We start from the raw sequence: 13264 nt of genomic DNA on the forward strand, positions 1-13264 counted from the left end.
GTCTTGAAAAGTACTATCGCATGGTATCAAATGAAATGTATAGTTCCACTTGAAAAACGAAACTTGACCATCACATCTCGTTAAATAACAAAGTTAACAAAAATTCCTTCTCGCTGAAACATGAGCCCCATTGTACCATGCAATTTCCATATTTGAAATTTTGCATTCGGCCGATAGTTTTGGAGTTAGAGCGCTGTATCACTAAGGCTGGGACACCCTGTATATATACATACAGGGTGCTCCAAAAGTATGGAGACAGTCAAATATTTCCAAAATGGAACATTTGTGAGAAAAATGGTTTAGAGAAATGTTTTAGGGTTTGAAAAATTCTATTGAATGATCGTGTCCGTTTGACCTTCAAAGGACCGGTCAAAGTCACGTCAAAGTCAACATGATTTTTTTAATGGAACACGTCATTTTGTATCATACACTGTGAAAACTGGCTATGAGACCTTTTCAAAACACTAGTTTCAAACATTTTTTTTATTCGCGATAGATGGCGCTGTAATCGGAAATCGGGAAGCTCCTTGTGTGGCCGTGAAGGGTCGCACACAAATTAAACATGATCATATAGCTATATGAATTAAGCGTGCAACAATAACCAGCTACTTTTGAAAAGTTCAATTTTTCAGCAACTGCATTTAACTGCATATTAGCAATGACTATTCATTGTTTTGGTCGACTGAGAATAATATGATTTAAATGCTGTTGAGAAGTCTTGTGATTCTTTCGAAACAATATCAAATTCTGGATCTTCGATCTACCATTGATATTTCTTCCTAGAGTTGGTCCCAATTGAACTTTGTTTCGAAGTTTAGAGAATTTGTCGCAGTTCAAGGTGATATTTTTCATTGTTATTTGTGTATGACATTCTTCACATGTTGATGAGTTAGATTTGAATATTAGATGTAAACGAGCGAGCTTTGAGTGCCCAATTCTAAATCCCTTTAATATTATTTCTTCAGTTAGTTTTCTTCTATAAGAATTTGATATTCTCTAAACACTTATTTTGTCTGTCGTCAGATTTAATTTTACTTACCTTGGTGACAATTTATTTAGTCACAATACCTATCTCAAATATCCCTCTTGTAGCATTTCCATGTCGTTCACCCCTTCCATTACCTCATTTTCGCTCCGTATAGCAACGTTGTTGAAATAAGCTTCGAGTCTCGAGCCCTCAGACCTCGTGTCGCGGTTCAAGTCGTAAACGCTAGAGCCTTTTAGTCTTCAACCACAAGCTTTATACGCAAGCTTTGAAAGTTCAGCTAAAAGACAATTTCAAAATTATCACATTTTCTTTCCCTTACGAAATGGTTGTTTTAAATTTCGAAAATAATATCAAAAATGTTTCGTTCAGACGTCGTTGTATTAACTAGACTGTAGATGTTTATGTAAAATTATGGCTTCAGAAATATACAAAAAGAATTGAAACTTAAATATTAATATTAAGTATTTAGGAATATTATTGAGTATGTCTTATCTTCTAAACGGTATAAAATGTATATTGTTGTTTATATTTTATATATTTTTGCATTTCTGCACATTATCATAGATTTACTCATATTACAATTTTTCGTGAGTGCATAAACATTCACAGTCTAGTAATAACAAACATATAGTTGATATTAACATTGTCCTTTTAACATTTCTACTCAGATCATATTATTGTTCATTTAAAACCAAACTTTTGCCTTATTTAAGATTATTCCCTATCTTCATCAGATTTTGAGAAATTTCACGTCATGAACATGAATATTTTTTAATGTTCTATGTCTGTAACAAGTTTCGTTTAAATCAACGTTTTAAAATTGGGTGATACTCGTTGTCAGAATCGTTGATCAATTTCATCACACCATTACTACGTATGTTTCGTTTTTTTTTAAATTAAGACTTACGACAGACTATTGTTCAAAATTTTAGTGTTGTAATTAATCTTGAATTTTATACCTAATTGGAAGAGAATTTTTAATCAATTGCTGATATGACTTATGACACAATATTTTGTTCAATCAGCTTCTATTTTTATTTTTTTAATATTCCCTCAAGACGATTGTTTTGTTAAGTATGCTATCATCGAGAAAACGCGACTTTTCAGTTTATATTCTTCGTTAAAACATTATATTCATACGATTATATTCCTGTTAAAATTAATTTCCGATTTTATTTCTTCCATCGCGAATGACTCATGGAGAACAATTAAATTGTTTTATAAAGTAGTATGTGACTTGAAAATTGGACAAATTCATACAGAATTAAACACTTTGATGTCTTTATTAGTCTTCAGAAGCGACTAACATTTCCAATTAACATTTCCAATTTCATTTTTATTTAACTTCAATCGTTACTCATGAATGAGAGCTTATCTAAATAAGTGTTACTCCAATTTTTTATTCGTTATTTGGATAAAAATGTGTCCAACGCTGATAGACATCGAGCCTCGACTTTCGACTTTCCAGCTCTGCGAGCTCGAGCTGGTTCAAGCCGTAAACGCTACAACCCTTTTCTACAGGCTCGAACCTCGAGCATCATGTGCAAGCTTTGAAACTCAGCTTTTACGGTTGAGCCTTAAAGCTTTGAAGATTCCACGCTTTATACATCACTACCGTACAGTAATGTACTCTCCACAATTGTGTCAAATAGTTTTACCCACCACTTTATATTTTTTCTCACTTTTTCCTAGGTTCCCTAGCTTCCACATCGTTGTCCCCACAGTTATCATTCTTCCAATGTGCTTACCGTCTTTCTTCCTCCTTATCATTCCATATCTCAAGAACTTTTTTACCTCTTCCATTTCTAACTCATTTCACTTTCATGGCATTTTTTTTATTCTTTCTCCTCTTTTGTCGAATAGAATTTTTTTATTTCCTTTTTTTTTGAAGTTAATCGATAGTTTCTCCCTTTTAAAAAATTTAAATGACATAATTTTTAAGGCTTCCATGCCCTTTCCCACTGTGAAGGTATCCCGATATTGCCCGCATATGAACAAATTCAGATTTGCTTTTCCCCTATTATCCATCCATCTTGTCCCACCCCTCATCGCTCATTTTCTATTTCCGCCTCGTGTGGATTAAACGTGATTGGACTGAGTGAGCATCCTTGGCTAGTATCTTACCCAAAATTATCTAATCCAATATTTTTATCTCTACCCTGAGACTTATTTGTCAAGGTGACATCGGAACGAATTCCATTCTAATATTAACTTGTTATGAAGAAAAAAATGTACTACAAGTAACACAATATTCTGTATATCTTGTCATTTGGCATAAAAGAATGCCTGGATAATACAGAATAAAACTTGTTTGTATGATTATTTGCATAATGTCTCTCGAGACATTATTTATTACGTTACTTATTACAAGTAGTATGGTATACAGGGTGAGACACCTAATACTAGTCCCTAAAATAGCTTTGATGCTTTTAATGATACGAAGATACAGTGGGTGTAGTATGTATTCGTACACCGATCAATTTCCCAAAAAACTTTTGTGTGAAATTGTAATTTCTTAACATTTTTTAGGATCAGTGATATTTTACATATTCTTGAAAGTCTCTAAGATATATATAGTCCAAGCAACATTTACTAGTTAATATAATTTGTGAAATTAACAAAAAAATGCGAAAAGTGGGTAAAAGTATAGAAGCAATAAGTATTTGTACGATTCTCATGACGAACCATTTACAGTAGAGTTTGTAACGTAAACACATTAGTTTATTGCTCCGTGTGAATTAGAAAACATCAAAGTTCCAGTAAAGTACTTTTAAAGAGTTGTGCGAGTACTTCTTGCTTCAACATTTCTATCGATCAATTCTTTTTTTCTTGTTAATTTCGCAACTTACATAAATAGCTATTTTCTTTTTGTAATCTATCTATTCTAAAGATTTCCGAGAATATGTAGAATGTCATTGTTTATAAAACATAAGTTAACAAATTACAATATTACATAGTTTTTTTGGAAATTGATCGGTGTACGAATACTTTCTACACCCACTGCATATCGCAAGAGGAAATTGTTTGATATGTAAGGGAACATACTATGAGAGACAAAAAAATCATTCCAGGGTCATATATTCAAAGATTTCAAGGTAATTAGCATTTCTCTAACCAGGACGGGGTGTCCTTATTATTGTAATATTACTGATAGAGAAACGAATTCAAACATGTATAATATGTTGACTCCAACGTATAGTACGTTGGAGTATGATCTTATAAGAACAACATCTCACAAGGTCATATAATGAAAATAATTAATTCGGTTCATAATTAACAAAATATACATTACAATTACTATTTCATTAAAAATCTTGTATTAATAAAATTTCATTCGAATAAATGTAGTTCAAATAAACGTTAAATAAATGTTCCTCATTTTTTTGTGTATTTAATTTACTTTCACAAAGGCCCGTATTCACAGTCGCGACTTAAGCATTGTCTTAAGAAGTTCTTGACTAAGTTCGCCTTATTGTAAAGGTGAGGTCCCATGTATGTAATGCTCGTGCTCGAGCAATAAATTGTCCGTGCTCACCGGATTTTGTTCGAAAACACGTTCCTACTAGCGAGAAAAAGGTCGATAAATGCGACGAACGGTTCGAACCACTTAAAAGGGTCGATTTTTACGAGCGTTTGGGTCTCGAGCACGGGGACTATTCCACGCGAGCCTGGATCGAACGCTAAAAAAAATCGACACTTTCGAGTGGTTCGAAGCGAGACCCCCAATACTTGTTTTCACCGAGACCGTAGGCGCCCAGCTGGGTTCGCTCAAGGGTCTGGGGTCAAACGGGCGATCGACTCATCAGTTTTTGATAAAATCGAATTCTTTATTTTTCATCGTATCAACGTGAATTGGATTTCTGATGCTTCCACGATCAAAATGATATCTCACGTCGCGTAAATCGAACTATTTTTAACGAAATAACTTTTCAATTATGCAATCAGATTTTGCATATAATTTTGTTAAAAATAGTCCGATTTACGCGATGTGAGATATCATTTCGATCGTAGAAGCATCAGAAATCGAGTGAAGTTACTTCCGCAAAGTTCTGATAAAAATTGTCGAGGTTGGTATTTTCAATTTTTTATGACATCTCCTTGTCGACCGCCCGTTGCGATGATTGCCCGTTGAAATGCCGATGCAAGCGTATGGCATTTTCGGGATTCCGTGCTCGTTTACGTGTTCGCGGCTCGTTGTGCCAGTTCGCCTGGGTCCATCAGACCCTCCTGCGCGACGAGTTGACACTTTCAAGTGGACGTTGCTCGTGCTTGCCGCCCGAACATACATACATGGGACCTCACCTTAATAAGCATTACTTGAGTCGCTATGTATTTACAGTCAGCGAATAAGCTCGACTAGTTAAGAAACCGATGCTTAAGGTTGCTTAGTTGAGCAAATGCTTAAGCAATGCTTGTTTGACGATCGGCTATTTCCGTCGATTTTCTATTGTAACAACTAATTAAAATGATTCTTGAAAATGCAGCATTATTTATGTATCTTATTCGTGCCCGTCCTGAATTGATCATTTGTCCTTATATATTTTTTTGTTTATTGCTAATCAATTATTAAGGGTAGGAAATAAATAATTCATTTTTTGCGGGTGGTAATTATAAACAACCCTGTGAGTAATACCTACAAAAAAAATCAGGAATGGTGATCGGTTATTTAGCTACCATACGTAAAAGTTTAAAAACTGTCGGATTCCTGGAACATGGTTAAATCATTAAATAGAAACAAAAATACCAGCTATGCATACGATAGGAAGGTAACTACGGTCAACAATTTTGTAATTGATATCATAATATTTTTCTTAAAAGTTCATTATTTCTTAAACGATATCCATTGTTTACATATACGCGCTATGCGTCGCTCTTTGGATGGTAAAATAGTCCTAAATAATTAAAAAGAAACAAAACTGGCAGTATGCATATAAAAGAAGCACATTTATTGTATTAAGGGGTTACTTATTCGACGACTGTGAATCTGACGAACACCTTAAGCATATGCTTAAGGCCAGCTTAGAAATAAGTTGCGACTGTGAATACCGCCCAAAGATTACTGCCCATCTTGATCCACTCTACGTAGTTCAAATAAATGAAGCTCCGGTGTATACAATTTTTCTTCAAAGTGCCTTTCCTTCTTCCTTCACCTGTAAACCATAAGCAGATCCCAAAGCCTCTCCCTCCTACCGTCTCGGTGGCTCTAAACGGTGTTCGCGAGGTTCGCGTTCACCATTGGCGTCCGAACGCAGCCGAGTAGATACGACCCTTACCGCACAGCCATGGAGACCGGATTCCGCACGCAATAGTCTGAGCTTGCGCGGTGCTTGCGAAAGGCGCGTCCTGGCTCCGTCGCCGTTGCGGTCGGGATTTTACTCGTCGACGAGCTTCCGTGCTGGAGCGTGCGCGTCCCATCGCACCGTGAAAGGGAGACAGAGATAAAAACGAATAGAAGCGGCTATCTCGTTTCGCGTCCGGCCCGGCCAAACACCTACGACTCCAAAACAAAAGGGAGTGGACGCCTCTCCGTCCGCGGAAGGGTTAAATTAGGGCCATTTTTTCGCCCACGAAAATGTAACGATCGAGTGGACCGGTATCAGTCTGAAAATAGGCTCCGTAGCGTGGTAGAAGGGGGGAGAAGGAGAGATCGCTCCCCGTGTTCGTAGATCGCGAGTGAAAGCATCTCGGCGAGAAGCTCTCCATGGCGTGAAGAGTCGACACACCGGTGGGAACCAGTACTTGTACGTGAAAGCTGAAGCTCGACGAGAATCAGGTAAGTCGAGACGCATTTGCCTTCCTCTCTTTATGCTTCTCGGTATATTTACCACCCGTACACGTATTTTCCACGGTCGGCTCGCTTCCTTGGCTCGCTACCGGCTTTTCTTTCACTCGCTTTTTCGTCGCGAAAGACGAGTAGACGCGAAATTGCTCACCGAGTCGTACCGGGTGTTGCGGAGGTCCGAGACCGGGGAAAATTCTGATCTAGGTATTATAGAAGATTTCAAATCGGCGAATAAAAGATAAACAACGTTCCATCAGATATTCGTTCGATATAAATTAGAATCGAATATTTATACGCGAGCTTGTGTGTATACGGGCGAACGAACGGTGATGTCGCTGCCTCGAGCGAGCTATTATTTATTTTTCGACTTTCTTCGAGTTATATTTGTAATCTGTATATATCTGGTTAATTAGACTTATATCTTTCGAACTTCTTAAAATTTTTTAATTATTAATAATAGTTTTATCATAATTTTGGGGGATTTGTGTTTATACAGGCTAACGAACGGCGATGTCGCTGGCTCAAACGAGCTATTATTTATTTTTCGACTTTTCATGTTGGAAGTATATTTGAAGTATACAAACATTACGATTTACGTAATTAACATTCAAACTGTTTGGTGGTCATTTGGACCCATGTAAATACTTCAAATTTCTTAAAATCACACAATTCATGTTAAGAATGGTTTTACCGCAATTTTGGAGGACTTGTGTGTGTATACATGCCAGAGGACGATGACGTCGCTGGCTCGAACGAGCTATTATTTATGTTTCGACTTTTCGTTTTCGAGTTAGGTATACGTGAAATCTATGAACGATACGATGTACCTAATTAATACTAAAACTATCCGGTCATACTGACTCATGTATATGCTTCAAACTCCATCTTAAAGTCACTCGATCATTAATAACAGTTTTATCACAATTTTTTGGGAACAACTACTGTAGTTGAGAATCAATTTTATTTATGAATTAGTTTGTTCTTTGTCGATGCACGATGTTTATACAAATTCATATTTTTACAGATTTAGGTAAAGAATTGAGATTTATATAAAAGTATGTCCCATCTTCTAAATAGTGTATCGTGAACTTTATTGTTAATATTTTACTTATACTTGCCATAAATGCATAAATATACGCAGTCTGACGATAAATATACATTGACTTTGGTAGTTTTCGTGTTATTTTAGCAGAAGAATTTATTAAAATTAATATACCAAAAGATACGATTATCCGAAAATGGCATTAACATAAAGAGTCGAAACGTGAAATTAACAATAATTTACTCAATATTCAAAAATTATCCTTTATTGTATTACATTCAAATTGTATTTCGCGTTGAAAGGACAAAAGCTGAGCCAGTGATATGTTTAATCAAATAATCCTACAGAGTTTTTGTGAGTTATTATTGGACTGCGGATGTTCGTGCGTTTATGGCAAATGAAAATATAGATGCACAAATGCAAGAATATATAAAATATGAATTTTGTAACCCATCACGAGATGCTGCGAGCGAAGAAACAGAAGGAATCATAGTTCTTCGATCTCTGTCGACATGAATTATAAAATAGAGCTTAATATTAACAAATGATGGAGATCGAAGAAAATAAAGTTCCTTCGATTTTCAAAGTCTGACTCTGCCAAGAAATTATTTTAACTAAGAGAGTGAAGCTAAATTAAGATCGCGATGCGACGCGATCCGGAAAACTGGACTTACTGGGTCAGTCCTGCTTTGTATCAATCCTCCACTTCCTGCATCCCGTTAGAAACCAATATTGGACCCGACTTATGACACTGGTATAATGGCCCTTACCGTGTCGCGTTTTAAAACGTTTTGCCTTGGGCGCCAAGATTTAATACAGATGTGTAAACTAGGTTATTATTTTGATAATAAAAAGTGATATCAAAGGAGGGTGTTAAGAAATGCTCATTTTTGGCATCGCCTGTAAATGAAAAATTCATGCTGGATCTTTTAGAGTGACTCCCAAGAAACAATACATATCCTTATCACTTTCCCGAGAAACGATGGGAAAGTTGTCAAAAATACGTTCAAAGTATGAATATGATGATAACGGAACTTACGTATATTTACTTACGTACTTAGAACTTACTTATATATTTACTTATTTACTTAGAACTTACGTACGCGGAAAATATGAATATAAAGCGAGCACAATTCCGACGTATGAAAGTTACAGAATTAGAGTTTTTCCCCAGATTAACTTACAACGATCTATGCTTATACGTATATGGAACATACCAAATGAAGCAAGCATCTGGTTATTACGCCGACCATATAAATGACAGCGGAGATTTTGAATTTCAAGTCGCAGTACCATCATACAATATTGATTTAAAAAAATACCAGATTGATGTGGAACCAATTAACGCCATTTTACTTCGAACAAAACTGCATTCACGACATTCAAATAGTTTAAAATACTTTGTATATGTACTAATTGATAAAAGTAAAACCGCACTGGAAGTCATACTTGCACACTCATGTGGGTGCAAAGTCGGAGTACGCGTTGTTGGTTGATGTTCCCATGTAGCCATGATTATATGGTATTTTGGATTTGCTCGATTTCAAGCTTCAATTCATCTGCCTGCTGAGTTCCTTAATACTTATTTCGAAAACGGTTCGATATCCGAAGAAGAAGACGACGAAATGTAGAATATACGTAAGTTCCGTTATCATCGCATTCATACATTGAACGTATTTTTGACAACTTTCCCATCGTTTCTCGGGAAAGTGATACGGACATTTTTTATTCCTTGGGAGACACTCTAAACGATCCTGCATGAATTTTTCATTTCCAGGCGATGCCAAAAATGGGCATTTCTTTACACCCTCCTTTGTTGTTTTAGAAAGAAAATTTACGATCTTCTTTTGCTATAATTTGTTACTCAATTTGAGCTACTAGATCTCGTAGTTGGCAGTGAATGGGTTAAGGGCTTAGGGCAATTTCACTCGTTTCGTTCGACTATGTGGTTGGCTACTTGCGACGCAGTACGACGACGTCGCATGTCTCCCCTGTCACCTTTCGTCGACTGATGGGAAACGCACACTCAAATATCATCGACGTGATAACAATTTTCAGCGTGTTTAAGCTCACCGTTAACTGATACTCCGTGTTAACTCGGCTAGCAACAAATTTCAAACGTAAACATGACGCCGTTAAAGTGTCTCAGTTCTGTGCAGACATCCGAAAGTAATTTTAGAAAACATCGAGTTCATTCTAACGTTTCGTGAAAACTTGAGGAGAGAGAAAACAAAATTCACTACGGGGGCGTGAACTTTTCAAACGTCCGATACAGCTGCACAGTGTGCCGTTTATATATACACACGTTCAAAACAAAATTCGTAACTTTTAAATTAACCATTTTTTGACCTAAGACTCTTTTGAAGTCACTCTATGCAAAAATGCATAGTTTCATTCATAAAAATTGGGGTGACTATTTCTTATTTAAAAAAAGTTTTTTTCAATTTTTACCATTGCAATTTATTATGAACCGATTACTGACTAACTTTTGTTTGAACAATTTTGAAAATCTGTTGAACGAAAATGCGTGAAAAATCGTAATGATCACTATGAGTATGTGAGTATTGAGTATTTTACTTAAGTTTTTGTAATTCATTATATATTAGATAGAGTTCTTAAATTTTCAAAAGAAGAATATTCCATATTGAGTGAGTTTTTAAATGTACTACAATATTAAAATCGACTTATAAAAATGAAATTAAAGAAACAAATATTCTGCTCATGGCACGTGTTTGAGTAAAATCAATACATTTTTTCTTAAACTTTATGTTTTAATTTTAACAATAAATTGGTATATTAAGTAAAAGATATTGGTAATGTTCAAAACTATGTTCTTTTACTAATATTTCAAGAAATAAACATTATTGCATCCTATGCATACTTCAAATTTTTTAATTTTGTCCATTAAGGAACTCATTGCGCACCGAGTACATTCGATGCCGTATTGCTCTTCACCGGAAGATTGTCGGTCAAATTCGTCTACGATCGTTCGTATATATATAACGACATTCGTGTATTACGCCTCGGGTTCTCGCAACAGGTACGTTTGTATATATACAGTGAGTAACTTCAATATTCGGACACTTTACAATGTTTACTGTGTAACTTTGTCTATGGTGTAAGATAAAGCAATGGAAGTATACATTGAAATAGTTAACAAAAGTTTGAAGCTCCTGTACAGTGACGAATAAAAGAAAATTAAAAATTAGCATTTAGATATACGAGTAACTTTCACATAAGACATTCCACTTTATTGTTGGGCCCACTAATATATTAAGGGATATTATCCTCACTCCGTGGGACATAAACATTATTTTATTTACAATTTATATAACTACAATGTATTCGTACAGAATGTATTCGTACATCGATCAATTTCGCAAAAAACTTTTATGTGAAATTGTACTTTATTAACTCCTTTTTTTTATAATCAATGATATTCTATATATTCTCGGAAATCTCTAGAATATAATTCAAACAACTATTACTAGTTTATATAATTTGGGAAATTAAAAAGAAAATACGAAAAATTGGTAGAAATATAGAAGCAATAAGTATTCGCACGGTTCTTATGACGAACAATTTACGTTAGAATTTGTAACATAAGCACATTAGTTTATTGCTTCGTGGCAATTAGAAAACATTAAATTTCCAGTAAAAAAGACTTAAAAAATGCTCTAATAAAGGAATGAAAGAAGATCCTACCCCGAATAACATCGAGATTTATGATAGTTAATTTAATGTCTAGGAGAGTTGCAGTAATTATAAAATCAAAAGGAAATCCCACGGAGTATTAATTATTCATAAATTAATGTAAATTTCGTTTTTTTTTTAAATGAAATTTTAAAAATTTAACGCTTGTACGAATACTTATTGCTTTTGTATTTCTATCGATTCATTGTTTTTTCTTGTTGATTTCTCACTTATACAAAATACGTAACCTTTTCGTACTGTATCTATTCTAGAAATTTCCAAGAATATGTAGAATATCATTGTTTATAAACAAAAATTAATAAATTACAATTTTACATAGTTTTTTTGGAAATTGATCGGTGCACGAATACTTTCTACACCCACTGTATATTACAAAATAACTATTTTACAAAATTATTATGCAATTATTGTTATTAAATTTCATTTCTCATATGAAATATCATTATAATACTTGTATGAATATAGAAAATATAATCATAGAAACTCGTTATTAATTTTACTTCAGTCCAGTTACTTTATTCATTTGCTTCATTGTTTTAAATATTGTCTAATGTCTACCGTTTCATTCGAATGTTTAATTTTTTAAATTTGTTTACTTTATCTGACGTACGTATTTGTAACAAATTCATTGCTGTTGTGACACACATATCAGTTTGCAAAATTAGTGTTCTTTTTTGAATCGTAACTTTTTAAACTTAACTATCTTAATAGCTTAACTAACTGTATTTAATTAATAATATTTCTTATATAAGAATTTCTATAAAATAATTCCCAAACAAAACAATTTCTAATTTTGACGTACCTTAATATTCGAACATATGAGCATAGGATACTTTAGGAGGCCTGTGATACGAAGTAATTCCAATGTCTGGTATATTTGTTTGTAAATACGTACTGTTCGAGATATACCCTACGTGACTAATTCGGTGTCGACTAGCATTAGTAACTGATCGCTATTTACCTAGATGGGACGGTAAAATAAAAATGTTTCATTTTACGTGGCTCAGCATATACAAGGTGTCTACATATAAGTTCGGAGATACACAGAGTGTCAATTCTTCAACAAATTCCCAATAAAAAATCACTCTTAGAGATTTTCTTTGTGTCGCCTTATTATCGAGAATTTTCACTTTTAATATTTCTTATGCGTTTTCGACTTGACACTTTTTAAACGGCTATAACTCCACCAAATTACAGTGCAAACTTAAAACTGAGTATATCGTTTGAAAGAGCGTTAAATTTCCCATCTCCCTGATGCCAAACCAAAATCTATTACGTAAATTTAATAAGTAAAAAATTAGGTTAAACTTTACATTGTGACAATTTAACAAAAATTTGACTTTTTCTACAAAATGCACGCCTCCTAAATCAAAACTTATCAGTTTCTCCTGCGCCGAAAACTTCGACTTTTTCTGTATTCGTTTTCCGGTTTCAAAGCATACATAGTTGTTTGGCGGGCACTTCTCGGGAAAAACTTCCTCGAAGTCTCAGCTTTTCAATGGTATTGTAAAAAAAAATTCTACGGTGGTATTTGAGGGAAAAAATGACGTTTAGGTGAAAATCGATATTTTTCAACAAAAATCGAATTGTCACTTTAAAATTAACTTGACATCGAGTTTGATGTATTTTTTAGTCTCGAGTCACACTCCCGACCCTCCCCAATTAGGAAAAAAAAACGATTTTTTGACACCTCAAGCCTCTCCCAGCCGCGTGTAGAGTCTGAGTGAGAGGTGAATAA

General features: G+C 34.5%; 1 protein-coding gene across 2 annotated transcripts in view; it reads left to right on the plus strand.

The window, feature by feature from the left end:
• The first annotated feature begins 6241 nt into the window (after positions 1-6241).
• The window catches only part of LOC128872794 (uncharacterized), a 148964-nt gene continuing 141941 nt past the window's right edge, over positions 6242-13264 (plus strand). Inside the window, exon 1 of one of the 2 annotated variants that reach the window (XM_054115831.1) lies at positions 6242-6761. The gene's annotated coding sequence lies outside the window, so the exon portion shown is untranslated. The remainder of the gene's footprint in view (positions 6762-13264) is intronic. The other variant, XM_054115832.1, reaches the window with a different exon arrangement.

Source organism: Hylaeus volcanicus, chromosome 2 (genome assembly GCF_026283585.1).
Source record: "Hylaeus volcanicus isolate JK05 chromosome 2, UHH_iyHylVolc1.0_haploid, whole genome shotgun sequence".
In the NCBI taxonomy this organism is placed as follows: domain Eukaryota; kingdom Metazoa; phylum Arthropoda; class Insecta; order Hymenoptera; family Colletidae; genus Hylaeus; species Hylaeus volcanicus.